Below are 14368 nucleotides of genomic sequence, written 5' to 3'. Positions count from 1 at the left end.
AGACTGAGTATGCAGGCCCAGCTCACGCAGTGAGGAAACATGGGGCTAGAACTCTCATACGGTATGGTCAGAGGCAGCCTTTGTGTGTCGGAACAACCCTTGGAAGATGATGGTGATGATGATGGTGATGGTGATGATGATGATGGTGGTGGTGATGATGGTCATGATGGTGGTGGTGATGAAGAAGATGATGATGATGATGATGATGATGGCACCAACATTGTCTATGAAAAATAAGACGTTGTTAATATAAGGGTGTTGGTGGGGGCTTACCTGTTTTGGTCCCCCTTGGAACCAGAATACTGGCAGAAATTCTCAGGCTTCACACAGTGCAGAAATCTCTCAATCAAGTTAACTGGATTCTAGTTTCCAGACTCTTTACACGCACATAGGCAACCACACACGTAAAAGGAATCACTGGGGAATGGTTACGTCTTTGCCAAAATATGAAAATAGCATGCTCTTCATTCTCCAACTGGCTCATGTATATTTATATGGAACAAGGAATAAATATGTAAAATTGGATTCTGTTTTCATTTCCTCTTAATGAAAGGATTGGGTTATTTTCTGTACTTTTCTCCCTTTTTTTATGTGGGGTGGTTGATCTGTGCATTCTACACTATTCTATCCCCTTTGATCTACATTAGGGTGCTATGCAGTCTCCAGACCTTTACCCTCAGCCTCTGTTTATAAAGTTTCTGGGAGTTTGTCTTCAGTACAAGAGTATCAGTGGATATCTATAGAGATTTGCTTTATCCAATGCCTTACATTATTTTGCTGTCACTCTAGAAATTGTCTTATTTTCCTGATAATTTGACGACCCCATCTCTCTTGCCAGCTAGCTCCCTCCCTCCCTTGCCATCACTACCTTTATCTTATTCCTGCACACTGGAGGGACGGCAAGGCAGTATACCCTGCTTCAACACAATTGGCTGCCCTGGCACTGAAGCCCCATTTCAGCAGAAATTTCGTCCTCATGTAGAAAGTATCGAACATCTTGTATGACATGAGAATACGAAAGGTTTAGCATTTACCATTTTATGCCCATAAATATCATGCAGACCATACTTCTGAATTACCATACTATGTCTACCCAAACTCGCGGAATTTGGTCACTGTAGTTGACACCCAGGTATACGTCCTGGTAAGTGTAATCATCCAGGATGCCTGAATTTTTTAGACTTACTCTGCCAGTTGGCAAATATATAGGTCCTTCTGTGTGTCAGGCATTATTCTAGTATAGATCCCTAACATTATTGTGAAACTGTGTCAACTTCTCGCTAGTAATTTTCTGATCAACTGAGGTTTCCCTAAAAATCTTTTATTTATTTATTTTTTTAGACTTGCTTTTAGTTGACCATAAAATCATGAAATCCTAGAGGTGGAAGAGATTTCAAAGTCCATTCAGGTTAGTACCCCTAGAAATCTTTAGGTTGTGATGTCAGACCAGGGTCTCCCTTGATGAAACGTGGAAAAACAAGGATGGGTTTTCCCTGAGGAGGGCCTGGAACCTGGGATTCTGCCCTGTGTTTCTGCTTCTCTCTGTGGTGAGCCTCTTCCTCTCACACAACCTTTTGATGAGATGGGGAGCTGACCCAATCTTAAGACCTCATGAGCATAAGAGTCTCTTTTTCAGATCCAGCTTAAAATAAAGCACTATTAGGAATGTATCCAAGGGATACAGGAGTGCTGATGCATAGGGGCACTTGTACCCCAATGTTTATAGTAGCACTTTCAACAGTAGCCAAATTATGGAAAGAGCCTAAATGTCCATCCACGGACGAATGGATAAAGAAGATGTGGTTTACATATACAAAGGAATACTACTTGGCAATGAGAAACAATGAAACCCTGCCATTTGCAACAATGTGGATGGAACTGGAAGGTATTTATGCTGAGCGAAATAAGTCAGGCAAAGAAAGATAGATATCCTATGTTTTCACTCATATGTGGAATTTGAGAAACATAAAGGAGGCTTATGGGGGAAGGGAAGGGGAAAAATAGTTTCAAACAGAGAAGGAGGCAAACCATAAGAGACTCTTAAATACTGAGAACAAATTGAGGGTTGATGGAGGGTGGGGGAGGGGGAAAGTGGGTGATGGGCACTGAGGAGGGCACTTGTTGGGATGAGCACTAAGCGATGAATCATGGGAATTTACTCCTGAAGCCAAGAGCACACTGTATACACTGCACGTTAGCCAACCTGACAATAAATTATATTAAATAAAAATTTTTTAATAAAATAAAATAAATCATCTGAAATGGAACCTGGGTCAGATGTGTCCCCTCACCCTAGGTTAGGGTGGACTCCCCGATGCTGGTGGTCCCCATTTAAATTACATGGTCTAAGCAGAGGCAGAACACATCTCCCTAGAGGAGAGAGGTGCTGTTCCCTAAAGAAGGAGAGGGTATTGGGTTAAAAAAAGAAAAAAAGAAACTGAAATGTTCAATAACTTTTCATTTTACTATTGACAATATTACACCACAGGTATTTAAGGGCCATCCCTGGATTTATGTTGGTCATTGCTTACAAAGCTAAGATCGGAATCTAGAGGTCTCCAAGCTCCAGGAAAAATGCATGTGTCCTTGACAAAAGTATATCTAAAAGTTCTGATTCCCATGGAAAGAATTTAAAGCGTGTTTGATGACTGGAGATCCTGTGTCATCTAGACTGTTACCATATAATCACTTTATAGAGATGCATACCTTAACGTGTCGAATGTTTCACTGGCTGAATGTGGCACATTCCCTGACATTTGATCATCTTAAATACCCATATTGAATGGAGTTGTTTTTCTACAATTTTATCTGTTCTGTAAAATAATTAGTAGGAAAAAGTCAGTGTAACCGGGGATTCTGGTCAGACATCTTAAAATGTTTTGAAGACGTTTCCACCTTGTTTGAACTTGGAAGCTCTTCGCTAACCAGACAGTGTTCTGTTATCTTATAAATAAACTTCATTCTCCAGCTAATAAGCCTATGATAGTTTGTCCCTGTGTAAAGATGAGGAATAGGGATAAATAAGCCAGTGAAAGTGTATACTTTTGATGAGCTGATTTGTGTCACGGTCTTATTTCTAACGGGAACATTTTTAAGAAGCTTAAAAAGTCCATAAATTTAAGTCGTGCGTAGTATGTACAATTCACTTCCATCTGGTTAATATCTAGCCCCTGCATCTGAAATGCTAATTGTTGGTTCTAAGCAGCAGCTGAGGAGAAGTGTACAAAACGCCTCCTGATATAGGGAGCCACAAAGCCCGTGCATGTAAAGATCTTGAAGGATGTGTGTAAGGGCAGGTGAGCGCTGGCCAATCGGGGGAACCGGGGCGGGAGCAGCTGTCTTCCGGTACCCAGGATCCTTGCCGTCTCTTTCACTTCTAGCCTTTCTCTGCCTGTATCGGTCAAGTGCTCCAGTGTAGAGCCCCCTACTACACAGCCTAGATCAACACCAGCTTTAGGGGTGAGCTATGATCTCTGTCTCTACGTGTGTCCGTATGTGTGCACACTGGGCATTCATATATAATACCTGTATAGTATATACGCATATATATGTGCATATTATATGTTCATCTATAACATCCATGCAATGCACTGAGTGCACCTGTAGGCACGAGCAGCCATCCCTTCCTGTCATCGCTAAGCCTGGGGGACTTGAGTGAAACCTTCCTCCTCCGGTCTCGCTTCCCAGGCAGGGCTCCCGGGCTCCGAACCCAGGCTGGGGATCGACACAGGGGTCCCGGATAGGACAGGAACTCACAAGCTTAAAATATTTCTTGTACTTGATACACGAATGCAACACGGAATTACTCAAATGTCTGCTGTTTCCAGATGTGCTCTGAGTAATGAAATCCTTCAGTGCGGACTGTAGATACATCGTCAGAGCACAGAGAGAGCGAAATAAACACACCTGTGTAGCCTGCAACGATCAACCAGGCACCGCTTCAAAGGTAACAAAGACCTTACCAAGACGCCCGAAAGGAGGAACGGATCTATGAAAGCTGATTTGCCATTGCTTTTTTTTTTTTTTTAATTTTTTTTTTTTCAACGTTTATTTATTTTTGGGACAGAGAGAGACAGAGCATGAACGGGGGAAGGACAGAGAGAGAGGGAGACACAGAATCGGAAACAGGCTCCAGGCTCTGAGCCATCAGCCCAGAGCCTGACGCGGGGCTCGAACTCACGGACCGTGAGATCGTGACCTGGCTGAAGTCGGACGCTTAACCGACTGCGCCACCCAGGTGCCCCATGCCATTGCTTTTTTTAATCGCAGCCAAGTTTGGCAAGACCGTTTCACAAAGGTGGCCGTAAGATTACTGCACGCCGACCGTGCAATAAGTCCTTTTTACAAACCCTGACTTCCCCATTGATTTCCCCCTTTATGGAATATTCCAGCAGAAGTTTCAAATGTGTGCAGCCCCTCACAGTTCCCCGCAATGTGTCTGCATTACAGCTGTGGAGAGATGGCTTAGGAGCCAGTGGAAGAGCCAGTTGGGTTCATATTTAAGTCCAAAGTTCTTTACAAAACGCCCCCTGTATTCCAGCAGGTACCACGGTCTGCCAGACATCCCAAGCCAGCAAAGAGCGGGTTGCCAGGAGTCACCAGAGTGGGCTGGAGCCTGCTCTTCCGGGCGTCTCGTACCCGTGGTGGAAAAATCCAGGGCTCGGAATCAGGTAAAATTCACAATTCCGTCCTTCCCAGTTAGTAGCTTTGCGACCATATTGAAGGTACTTAATATTTCTATGCTTTGTTACCTGATCTTTAAAATTTACGTCCCAGGGCATGGAGCGAAATCGTCGCTCGTGGTTTGCGGAAAACACCGTGCCCAGCACAGCTCAGGTGGCTCAGCAGCCGTCAGCCCTTCTGTCAGCCGTCAGAACACCTGCTCCCCACCATGTTCACTGGAGCCCCGGCCCCGTGGGCTCCCGAGACGGCCGGCTTCCAGTAAGGGGAGGCCCGGGTGGGAGATGGGGGGGCGTCTGCAGGGACTCGGCCCTCACCTAGGTGTGGGAGCTGCTCTCCGCCTGCTCGGGGGACCGATTTCCTCCATCTCCATGTCTGTCACCTGCTTAACCAACCTCCTGTTCCGTTCACTCCGTTATAGAGGCTCAGAGTGGCTGCTGTGTCCTCGCCCATCACCACGTGTTGCATTACCGTGCCACGTAATAAACATTTGCGGAAGGTCATACGGCTCCCCAGATGCTCTGTGTGGGCTTGGTTCACCTGCCCCTGCCTCCGGAAGCTCCCGGACATTTCTGGACCTGACCTCACACGCAGAGGCCTTGGTTCCAGAAGCCTCCTTGTCGGCACCATTCACGGGACACCCAACATTACACCGTGTTTTGCTCTTTCATTTATCTTTGCCTTACTTCTCAGGAATAGATCCTAGAGGGTACGACCTGTGTGTCATACTTTCTTTACCCCTTGAAACACCACACACGCCTTCATACAACGTCGGTGCTTTGCACTATTGCAAAGGCCTCGGTGGTTTGTATTTCAGCTGCTTAGATGTGCGTTAATAACCGCACACAGGGCCTTAAAAGGATATAAAATATTCCAGCTGAGAGATGCACAATAGATGACATTATCTAATTCTTAAAATGCAAAAATGTAAAATTAGGGATCACAAAATGCTAGAGAGTGTTTTTAGCAAAAGTCTCAGGAGAGAGTTTCTGCTTCTTAACCCCGGCCACACAGATAAACACACATTGGTGCTACGGAGATCATCAAGGACAGGCCGCCTCCCAGGACAGTGGAAAACACCCTCTTCCCACCCCCACGTGGCCGAGCATGGACCTTAGACAGTTTACCGGGAGTGCGTTCTGTCCAGCTGGCCACCGGACATGCCCACCCATGTTGAATTTCAGGACCAATGTCGGAATGACCAACTCTGCAGCCAGGAAAAGGAAAGAAAAATGGAACAGAACGGGACCCCAGCCGTTGGATTTCTATGGACGACACCGAAGACAGGAAACAATGTGCCCGCCCGAAATGGGCAGTCACAGCTTTGCTGAGCACTGAATCACTCTGATAACTTCGAGCATTGCTTTGTAATTAGCTGCTGGGATGAGATAGCTGTGTTTCCACCTGTTATCGGTGCTCAAAATAGGTATTAACAGTCCACAGATACTACGATACCGACATGCCACGGTGTGATGTCAACAACAAAAGGGATTTTCAGGAGATAGGGTAAAACATGCTTCTCTTGCGTAGTTTCTACGTCTGCTCTGAGGGGACCCTACATGGAACAAAAGACCTTTGGGGAAAAAGAGCTAATTAAATACATGACTTTAAAATGTCTAAGGATGGGGCGCCTGGGGGGCTCCGTCGGTTGGGCGGCCGACTTCGGCTCAGGTCATGATCTCGCGGTTCGTGGGTTCGAGCCCCGCGTCGGGCTCTGTGCTGATGGCTCGGACCCTGGAGCCTGCCTCGGATTCTGTGTCTCCCTCTCTCTCTGCTGTGTTTCCCTCTCCCACTTATGCTGTGTCTCTCAAAAATAAAATAAAAACGTAAAGAAAAATATAAAAACAAACAAACGTCTAAGGAATGGACACCCGAGGAGTCACACACAGTCAAGTCCTCGTGGCTGCCACGGTGGCACAAGGAAGCAGGGCACCTGCACAGAGTGGCCAGAGCACCTGCCCGCCCCCCCCCCCGGACCCTGCACCCAACACCCTCCCTGCACCTCGTCTTATGCAGGCCACACCTGGAGGACAGCACCACCCCGAGTCCCTGGTTCTACATCGCTCAAAAGTCAGATGCCCAGCATTGGATGGACACTCGACACTTGCACGGCAGCAAAATGCAACCTGAACGGAAACAAAGCTTTTTCTAGTCTTTTCCCCACTCAGTGAGCATGTCCGTTTTTTCATGCAGTTCTGCCCACGTAATTATGGGGCGTTGCACAGGCCCCCAGGGGTTGTGTCATGACTCGAACGTGCCGTGTATTACTTTTCCGACTTATTATGAAGTAGGTTCCCTAATTAGAAAATGACCTTTCCTACTTACCTTCCTAAAAATCTGGGAAAATTGGAGTTCTGAAACACACTGGACCTCCAGTTTCAGTCGTGTGATTAGGGGCCCAGAGACTCATCTCACAGACTGCTTCCCCCGCTCACTGATTTGTTCCCCCAACCTGCCAGGTGCCTCGCTGCCTCAGGGCCTTTGCACTCACTGTCCCCTACACCTGAAAACCTCTTTTTACTGGATATTTGCATCTCTCCTTCACTGCTTCCCCTTCATTAAAATGCAACTTTCTCAGTGAAGTCTCCCCTGGTCATACTATTTAAAATTGAAAATATCTCTCTTAGATTTTATTTTTCTTATTACTCTTTCCCGTACTGTAAACTTTACTTATTTTATTTTCTCCTCTAGTAAATATAAACACCATGGGGATTAATATTTTTATGATGTGTGTCCCATGATAGGAGTTTAACAAATACTTGAATAATTTCTGTGAGGAATAAGCTTGTGTGCGTGCAGGTGCGTATTTTCCTTGACTTTTTTCCAGCTATTACACGTAAGTATCACTTTCGGGCAGATGAACCCACTTTTTAGAGCAAAGTTTTATTTCACGGTTTAGATGGGCTAGCTAACAGTAATTCCTGCTAACTTGCCCGTGTGGTGGTGACTTTTGGTTCTTAGCCGGGAACACGGCCATTGTCGCGGAACAGAAGACCGTGAGGTTACTCCTGCTGTTACGTTTTGATGTTCTGCGAGGTGGCTCATGTTTTACCCCGAGGGGTCTTGGATTTGCAGTAGACTTGTCCCTATCCTATTAATCCTGGCCTGTGCCTTGGCTTTGTTGGCCGTCAGGTGTTCAGATGCCCTCACAGTGAAGCCTGCTTTGCAGGAACCATGTTCTGCAGAAATGTAAGAGCCCCGAAACTGCAGGACGGACGGGGCGCCCTGGGTGCCCCCACACTCCGTGCTTCCCGTCTCGCCGCAGCCGTGTGTGAGGACATCAGCTCCGAGCGTCCCTGCCCACGTCCGTCAGCTGGCTGCCGCCCCTCCGGGCTACCCTTCGCCCCCAGCCCTGCAGTCCTTCTGGGGCCTCTCCCAGAGCCCCCCACAAACGCTGATGAATTTTCAGATCCCAGGCCATCGGTTGACGCCCAGGGTTGAGTATGGGAGCTGACGTGGCCAAGCTGGTGGTCACATAGATGGCGAGGGAATGGCGGTGCCCGGGGAGTGGTCTGCACCACGTGCCCGTCCCCCGTCCGAGGCCACCGTCCTCTGTGTCCTGAACAGGAGTAACGATCACTTACGATACTCTGCTGCTACAGCCCTCCTGGGTTCACACCACGTGTGGCCTTGTGTCCCCATCTAACTCAGCCCCATTCCTAGTGGAGACTCAGAAAATGGGTTATAAATGAATTAGCTAATTTCACACAACTGCTCTGTGAATTCCACCCTCATTATTCCATCCTAAATGCTGCACTTGCTCCTATAAACACTTTCCCTGTTTGTCATGGCTGCCTGCGGGGTCTACCCTCTGTCTCCAGCTGGGTGTCTCCATATCCATTCTGTGATGTTATTCGCAGGGTAGGGTAAGAATTAAAATACACTCCTTTTCAGGGGCGCCTGGGTGGCTCAGTCCTTTGAGCGTCTGGCTCCGGTCATGATCTCATGGCTCGCGAGTCCGAGCCCCGTGTCGGGCTCTGTGCCTACAGCTCGGAGCCCGGAGCCTGCTTCGGATTCTGTGTCTCCCTCTCTCTCTGCCCCTCCCCCGCTCATGCTCTGTCTCTTTCTCCCTCTCTCAAAAATAATTAAACATCAAAAAAAAAAAAAAAAAAGGAATATAACTTTTTTGTTGTGTAAAAAGAATTATAACATGACTTGATTTACTGTCTCTGACCCTACGTACTGTACTAATCATAAAGCTGCTTATGGAAACATGGAAACAGTGCTTTTATTGTTTTACAGCAAACGAAAGCTGTAACTTTGTATTCTCTGTTGAATTAACAGTACATTTGTCTGCTAGGAAATGCCTGTGAGATTCCCGGTAGGACCAAATCATCAGAGATCAGCCTCAGACGGCAGAGTTTACTCATTTCAGAGCTCTTCGCTGGCGTTAACACAGGGAATCGTACAACACGTGCTGGTCAGTGCGGACCGCTCAAGAACGTGTGACCCAGTTCGGGACACTTCGTAGTGATAAGAGAGGACTTTGAACGCTCTCATCCCAGATGGTTGTTTGGGGCAGGTAGACCCAGGGGTACTCAGGTTCCCTTCCCTGAGCAGGGATGGAAAGTTCGGAAAGGTCAGACTCTGGGCCGGGCGACACCCTCTCCTTTCTTTCCCTGTGACCTGCACTTGTTCTAGAAGACTTGGCCAGGCCAACTGTAAATCAATCTGAGTGTAAGGACAGAGTGAAGAAGGATGGACTGAACTATAATCCGTGGACACCGATAGCCAGCCACCAGGTGCGCACCCCCACGCACTCCCTTAGCGGGTCGCGCGTGCTAACGACAGAATTGATGGCGAACAGGTAGTGAGTCACTAGCAGTTTGACTTCATGGCTAACAGCACGAGTATGGCGTCACCCACTTGGTTTCCACTCCAGGCTCAGCCACCCACTCTAGCTGTGTGATCACAGACAAGTTACCCACCTTCTCTGTTCTTCACTTTCCTCGTTTATAAGAATAGGGACAGTGATGGTATCTAAACCACAGAGTTCTCACAATTAGATGGACATAATACTGAAGGTCCTTAGCATAATCCCTGGTACACATCAAGCCCTCGATAAGTACTAGCAATCAGTGTTAGTGATCCATTCCTCCAAAATCGTGTAGATCATTACTATTGCCCCGAGAATCACATGTCATGTCTCCAAGATCCGAGAGTAAGTAGAGAGCATGACCAAGTGTTTAGAACCTTTTTGTTGTTGTTGTTGTTGTTTTGGTATCTGAAGACCGAATACGGACTATGTAACTCCCAAGAGTGCTTGTGTTATTTCCTTCGGATCAGCCGTGGGTTGGAAGCCCGAGCATTCACAGGGTGTTCATGTGGTTTTGTGAGACATCAGCCTGAGAGGACAGTCTCCTTGCTTTTCGGCACTTCTTGCTTTTATTTCTGTTTGTTTCCAGTCTTCCCTGGCTACACGTTCCAGTTTCCTGTAGAACGGGAGCGGTAGGAGTGTCGTCTGTCTGGTTTCTTGTCTCCCGGGGAAAGCAGCCAGTCTCTGGCCATTAAGTGCGGCACTAGCTCTGAGTTTCGTAGGCGACGTTTACCAGCCCCAGGAAGTCTGCTTCCATTCCGATTTAGTTAACTGCTGTATCGCGGAGGGTGTTGAACTTGGTTCATCAAAATTCTTTTTCTTTTTCCTGTGTCCATTGAGATAGTTGATGAGGTTTTATTTTTATCTTCTATTCTGCTGATACTTCATTAATTGACTTATAGGATGTTAATCCAGTCTTGCAATGCTGGGATAAATGCCTTTAGGTCATGGTATAGAACCCATTTATAGGTTCCTGGGTGGCTCTTTTGCTACCATTTTGTTGAGGATTTTTGTGTCTATGCTTAGAAGATACACTGGTCTGTGGTCTGATTTTCTTATCACGTCTTTGCGTTTTGCGATTAGAGGAATAACAACCTTGTAGAATCAGCTGCTGAGTATTTCCTCCTCTTCTATTTTTGGAGAGAGTTTGAAAAAAAATGGTATTCTTTGTTAAATATTTGGTAGAATTTATTAGTAAAGCCAACTGAGTTAGGGTTTCCTTTGTGGTAAATTCTTTGATTACTAATTCAATTTCTTTGCTATGTCTATTCGGATGTTCTATTTCCTCTTGAGTCAGTGTCGGTCGTTTATGTCTTTCTAGAAGCTTGTCCATTTCATCGAAGTTATCTGATTTATTGGCATCCAGTTTTTCATACAATTCCCTTCTAATATGTTTGATTTCTGTAAGATTGGAAGTAAGTTCCCTCTCTGATTCCTGATTTTACTACTGAGGCTTCCTTTTTTTCCTGTTCAGTCCAGCTAAAAATCTATCACTTTTGTTGCTCTTCTAAAGTAATTAACTTTTGGTCTTACTGCTTTTCTCTATTTATCTATTCTCTATTTCGTTTATTTCTATTTTTAATCTTTGTTATTTCCTTCATTCTGATTGCTTCGCGTTTAGTTTGCTTGCATTGGCCCAGGGTCTCAGGGTAAAAGTTTAGGTTATCGATATGAGATCAATATTTTTTCCTAATGTAGTCATTCGTTGATACATTTCTCCTTACATACTGCTTTGGTTCCATCCTATAATTTTTGGCCTTTTGTGTCCTCACTTCATTAATCTCAAAGTATTTAAAAATTTCTCTTGTGATTTCTTATTTGATGCATTGGTTATTTAAGAATGTGTTGGTGTTGTTTAATATCCGCATTGGTGTGACTTTCCCAAATTCCTTTGTTATCGACTTCTCATTCCATGGTGTTATGATCAGAGAACACTTTGTTAAAACAATCTTTTAATCTTTTAAAGTTATTGAGGCTGGTTGTATGTCGTCCTATAGTCAATCCTTGAGGATAATACATATTCTATAAGTGTGTGCTAGGAAGAGTTGGTCATCGGTAAGTTATTTTTAATTAATCATTAAGATCTTATGTGTGCCTGGGGATTATAATGGTGAAGCATGGACCCAAATGTCAAAGACTTTATCATCTTGTAACTGGAGAAGTAAGAGGCATGAGAAATTGATATACAATAAAAGATAATATTTATGTTATAAATTATGAGTTAAGAAAATAATTGTTCAGACACATCTAACAGATTGAGAAATGTGATGTTTGGAGCAGGGAAGATTTTAGAAGCGGGTTTGAGCTTCAGGCGTGAAAGACGGAAAGGGTTTGCCCAACATAGGGTCAAAGAAGGGATTGGGAGTAAGCCAGTGAAAACAGCAGGGCTCAGAACTGGTGTGGTTGGTACAAATCAAACAAGAATTAGAGACTAAACATGTTGACAGCTGCAGTGGAATGAAAAGTAAAAAAGGATAAGGAAGGGTGAGCAGACAACTTAGAAACAGAATAAAAATTGTGTGAGAGGTGATTGCTAATTCAGTAATTTGATGAATCTGCTCTTGTACTAATCACTTACTGCCTTGCCGCACCACATCTTCTTTCATGTCTCCTCTCTCACGCCCTCGTTTACATCTATTTGAATAATGCTCAATTTATTGCTTAAAACCTCTGAGGACAAATATTCCCTACCCGACCTCAAAAGGTATCTGCTTCTAAATAGCGCTACTAAAAAGCCCAAGTCTCCAGTTCTGGTCTGAGTAATATCCACGGACTTTCTCATATTCCCTTAAATCCATTGATTCTCTTCAATAGCTGTACCGGCTGAAGGCTAGGAAAGTGCCAGTAAGCGTTCGTTTTGGACGTGCCAACACACTGATTTTACATGGTTCAATGTACTATGTCCCTTTATCGGACAATTCAAAACAGAGAGCCCTGAAACGTCCATCTCTGCTGGTGGCTGCAGAGACACTTCCCAAACAAACTCTGGATTTTATCAGTTAAGGGAAATCAGGCCACAGAATCGTGGGTTCTCCTTTTCATGCACACGCCCGATTTACAAAACAGATCCGTTCCAAGTTGTTTCTGTTTGCCTCTCAGCACAGAGCGCCCCATATGGAGGCCTAATGAACAAATTAACAGAACCTGTGGAGATGCATTTGTGAAGGACAAATTGGTTTCTAACCGAAAGAGTCATTCCCCACATTTGTCTGCAAGTTGAGAATGCATGCCCTGTGAGCGAATGACGCGTCTGAGGCAGACTGAACGCCTTCGAATCCAAATGAAGACATTATTTTTCCTTTGATTCTGAATTTATGTACACTCGAAGTCAAGATAAAAAGCTGCTTCGAAAACGTTAGGGTCATTACATTTGCTTGACGAACTCCAGAAACTCTGGTTGTCCCGGGATACCTTATGCTGCATTATATATTCACTGCACTATTATATATCGTGTAATATTTATGTGTTTTATAATATATTACTATATGTTTAGAATATGTTCTCACATTATATGTAACATAAATTATGAGTTATATAGGCGTATAGTTCATACTGTTTCTCAGATTTCCTCCTATTGTACGTGGCAAGAAAATCCACGTGTGTATATAGCTGCGTTTGAATGAACGCGTTATCAAAATGGAATGTGCTAGGAGGAAATGTGTTTCAGTGAATGTTTTAACATAACCTAAACCCTTTCTGAAATGACATGCTAGAAAGTTGCTTGGACTGCTCTTCCGTTTCTACATACTGAAAAGGGTAATACCACCCTCTCTCGCAAAAACGTTAACAATTATCCTGGTGTTAAGGGAAAAATAGGAAAAGCGGGTGTTAAGTCACAGAAAACTAGAGACCAGTAACTGTCCTGCTTATTTTTTTTCAAAGTTGACTCATATTTTAGAAATCATTTTGCTGCTCTACTGTTTATATTTATGGGGTAGGGGGCACCTGGGTGGCTCAGTCAGTCACGCTCAGGTCACGATCTCCCAGTTTGTGGGTTTGAGCCCCACATCCGGCCAGCTTTGGATTCTCTGCCCTTCCCCCACTCACAATCTGTCTCTCCCGACAATAAATAAGCATTAAAAAACATTTACAGAAAACAAAAAATACCTGCTTTTTTCTACTCCACAGTTTATAGATGAGTCTAAAACCCTTTTTTGTTGTTGTTGTGATTTAGGAAATAAAACCCTGAAAGGTTAATGAATCTCCAACTTCTACAGAGGTGGTCAACAAGAGAGCTGTTGAGAATTCTAAGTCGCTTTCCACACTTCTGTCCGCCTGTCTGTGTCCATGTTTATCCATAGCTATCCGCCTCGAGGCCTATGTCTCTGTCTGTCTATCTGTCTGTCTGTCTATCTGCCTGTCTATCTATCTATCTGTCTGTCCATAATCGTGGTTAATTGCATGTGTCTACTTGACTAGGCCATTGTGCACCCAGACATCTGGTCACCTGTGAATCCAGGTGTCTCTTGAGTGTCTGGATGAGATTAACATTTGAAGCAGGGGGTGAGTAAAGAGATCCCTCTCCCCAGTGTGGGTGGGCTTCATACGATCTTTTGGAGACCTGAAGAGAGCAAAAAGACTGAGTGGGAGGAATTCTGTCTTTCTGTCTTTGAGCTGGGACATCGGTCTTCTACTGTCCTTGGACTCAGACTCAGACTCAAAGCTGAGCCACCGGGGCCCCCGGGGTCTCCGGCATATGCGTGGCAGACCCCGGGCATCTCAGCCTCCATAATCACGTGAGCCCATTTCTTCCAAACACTCGATCTGTGCTCTCTCCATCCGTACGCACACATCACATGTATGTGCGTACGTTCTGTGCTCGCGCGTGTGCAAATGTTCATGCCGCGCGCACAGGCACACACAGGAGTGGTG

Source organism: Panthera onca, chromosome B4 (assembly GCF_046562875.1).
Source record: "Panthera onca isolate mPanOnc1 chromosome B4, mPanOnc1 haplotype 2, whole genome shotgun sequence".
In the NCBI taxonomy this organism is placed as follows: Eukaryota; Metazoa; Chordata; class Mammalia; order Carnivora; family Felidae; genus Panthera; species Panthera onca.
The sequence above is the reverse complement of the archived record's forward strand: the minus strand, read 5'-3'. Positions refer to the sequence as shown.